Here is a 3,895-nt window from a genome sequence, read left to right as displayed (position 1 = left end):
TTAATTATTTATTTTGAGACAGGGTCACCTTAAGTTGCTTAGAGCCTTGCTAAATTGCTGAGATTAGCTTTGAACTTGTGAACCCCCTGCCTCAGCCTCGTGGGATTACAGGTATATGACACCATGCTCGGTGAGGAAACTTTTCTTTAAGTGATTTATAAATGATTTTGAAGATGTCATTTTTCTTGAAGATAGTACAAAAATACAAGTATCTCATAGGAAAGAGAGCTAGGAAAATAATCTGAAAGGTTTGTTTAGTCTAACTAATTATCAGTATTCTACAAAGAGAGGAGGAGAAATTACAGAGAGTAAAATTATGCAACATAATGAATTCCTTAATACACACACCTAGGTTCACCATCTTATAATTTCATAGTACCGAGAGTAAAACAGAGCTACCCCAAATTCCAGAGACCAAAACACACATATCCTCATGATCACATAGACACATAGACACACAGACACACAGACACACACGCCTCTTGCCTGACCAGCACACCTGAAAGAATGAAGATAATAATAATAATAATAATAATAATAATAATAATAATAATAAGTGGAAAAAAATGGACCCAGCTTTCTAGGCAGCACTATTGGATGGTAGCAGACACTGAAGCAAAGTTCTGAGGGGAATTATTTCTTTTTACAAATTTAACTGTTGATTTGTCTTAATACTTAAATATTTATCAATTTTAATAATTGCTTTTATTATATACAATTACATTTGTAACATATATAATTTTTACAAATCTTTGTCACTTATCATCATGTGTTTACTTGAGGTTTTTTTTTTTTTGTAATATTATTAGCAAAGTTTTCTTCTCTAAACTAAAAATGGCCCTAAGAGGTTTTCTTAAGCTGGTTGCCAGTTAGGCTGCAGGAAGGTGTGATACCTTGATTGTATAAAGATTTCTATACAGTACAGTATGAATTTAATAAATTAGCCAAGTGATACTATATCGATACTAATAGGTATTTATAGGAGAAGAAATACCAGTGTTCAGTCTCTGATAATCAATTGAAAACCCAGCCCAAACTAACATGATGAATTATTATTTTTCATGTTTCAGACTGTGAAAATATTGGTAATATTTCAAGTTGTCAGGAGTGCATAGAAATATGCTCTCTCCTATTGTTAGTGGGAGTATAAATGGTTGAAGTCATTCCATGAAAAATTGGTTAATCTCTGACTGTAATTACAGTTACTTTTCTTAGTAAAGTGCATGTCTTCTAGGTGTCCGTTACTAATTTCCATGAGCCTGATGTCATGCCTGAGAAGAAAGAGAAGAAATGCAGTGACCCTTTCTGTCTTAAGCAAGAAAAGTTGCAACTAATGATTCTTCCAATAAACACAGATGCCAACTTATGTATTATTACCATGACAACAAATTAGTAGGAGGTATAGACTTTTGAAAGTTCACTTTTACTGAACATAAAATTTTCTTAAGTCTGGATGTCTTATAAGACTCCCTTTTCATAAATAACTTTTTTCTCTGAGAATAGTTTTATTCTGAAGAACACTCTCTATTTTTCAATAGCTGCATGAAATAAAGATTTGTTTTAATTTCTTTTCTTTTCTTTTTTGCTATTTCTTTAACCATATAGTAGAAAGTGCCTGCAATTTTAAGATGAGGTACTGAAAAAACACTACTTAGAGAAAGAAGCATGTTGGAGAAGCCCAAAGTTTCAATACATACATTAGAAAGCAGAAAGAAAATTTAAAGAAATAGAGTATAGGCCTCGTGTATTCTTGTATTATAATATTCACATCAGGTCAGACTTGAATTGTATAGACGTAGACATAGACAAATATGGCTTCTCAGAAGACTGAGGCAAGAGGATTGTAAATTTAAGACCAGTCTGGGCAACTTAGCAGGACTCTGTCTCATAATAAAATAAAAGAAGAACTAGTGATGCAGCTCAATGGTAGAGCACTTGCTTAGCATGAGCAAGACAAGTACTCTGTCACTGATTCAGTCCAGGGTACAGGTACAGAGCAGGGAAAGAAAGCAGCAAACAAATAGGTGAACAGTTGTAGTAGTTCACTTGAATTTAGATGCAGCTTGGAAATTATTCTTTCTTGGCTAACTCTAGCAAATTGGAGAATAGAATAAGATGCTTTCAGAAATGCAAGGACTCACAAAGAATAAGGAGAATGTCAGTCATAGATCTGGAAATCAGGAAGTCAACACTGAAAATATGCAGAATCAGAAACATTAAACAGATAACAGTGTTGAAAGAAGTGGATCTGGAAGAATGAAAATAGTTAATGTTTTTTGTCACTTATCACCACATTACATATTTCTTTGAATTTTTTTTGTAATATTATCAGCAATTTTTTCCTCTCTAGGTTTTCTTGAGCTGATTGCAGGTTAGGCTGCAGGAAGATGTGATACTTTGTACACAGATTTTAACAGAATTCTAAAAATGGATCAAACTTAAAAGATGAAAACTGAGCTGGCAAGAATGATCTGAAGTATATATGTGACTGGCAAAAGCTATGAGCTCTACAATTAAAAGCCTTCTTCTAAATCCATCTAGCATAATTCAACTTCCAGTGGAAACATGAGCTATGAACAAAAAGCCCAATCACAGAAGAATATAACAGTCCAACTACCCAAGATTTTAGCGAAGAAAACATTGGCTTTCAAATTGGCTAAGATTAGAAATGATGAATTAAATATATGAAGAATGATCACTCTCCCACACTTCTGGCAGAGGTGTGAATTGTACTAACAATCTAAGTTTCAGCACTGATCAAAACCACCTAAATGTTTTGATGCGTTAATTCTAGTTCCAAAGATTTATCATAAGGAAGTAATTAGGCAAATTTGCAAGGGTGTACATACAATTATATTCATTGAAATTTCTAATATAGAAAAAAATTAAAATCATGGTTGTTAGTTATACTTTTGTTACTATAACAAATAACTAGTACAATAAAATTATAACAAAAAATATTTTTCCTTAGAATTTTGGAGATTCAAGTCCATGATTGATTGGCTTTAATGCTTTGAGCCTATGATGAGGCAATACATCATGGTGGGAGTGTTAGGCAGAACAAAATCACTCACGTCAGGGTAAGTGAAGGGGCAAAAGTCTCACAATTCCCTTTAAGGGCTTGTCCCCAGTGACCTAAAGACCTCCCTCTAGGCCCTACAACGTCCCAGTGGTGCCTCCCTAGGGACCAAGTCTCCAATCAATAAGCCTTTGGGAACATCCAAGATTCATACTATCCCAAAATATGTGATTGGTTAAATAAATCACGACAACCAATATGTGGCCTGTAAAATAGCAGCAGAGATCTGTATTCATTAACTTGGAAGAGATAGTCACTCAATATTAAATGAAGACATAGTTAGAGGCACTTCAGTCTAGATCTTAGAAATCACTACTCTGTAGAAGTGCATGTGTGAGCCAGAGATCTTAGCACAAGCCTATAGTACAAGCTACAAAGGAGGATGAGGTAGGAATATCCCTTGAGTTCATGAGCTTGAGACCAGCTTAGACAACACAGCAGACCCTGTCTAACTAACCCACTAATTATCTAACTAACTAATGAACGTAAAATAGAAAAGAAAAAGAAGAATGCATATGTGACATGATCACTCTCTTGTTTAGATCTCCATGTGGCCAGCAGGCATGTCCTAGATGAATTCTCTAGCTTCTTAGCTCAATGTTTTTTTAAACTATGCTTTTTTTTTTTTATTCCAACAAAATCAATTTCCTTTTAGATCACCAAATACTTCCCAAAGGAACCAAGGTCCTAATAAATATTTCTTACATATAACTATTTTATTATTAAAAATGCTTATCTCATATGTAAATCAATGGTTGTGCAACTGAAGTGATTCTGCAATCTGTATATAGGGTAAAAATGGGAGCTCATATCCCA

Source organism: Callospermophilus lateralis, chromosome 16 (genome assembly GCF_048772815.1).
Source record: "Callospermophilus lateralis isolate mCalLat2 chromosome 16, mCalLat2.hap1, whole genome shotgun sequence".
Classification (NCBI taxonomy): Eukaryota; Metazoa; Chordata; class Mammalia; order Rodentia; family Sciuridae; genus Callospermophilus; species Callospermophilus lateralis.
This window is presented reverse-complemented; position numbering follows the sequence as displayed.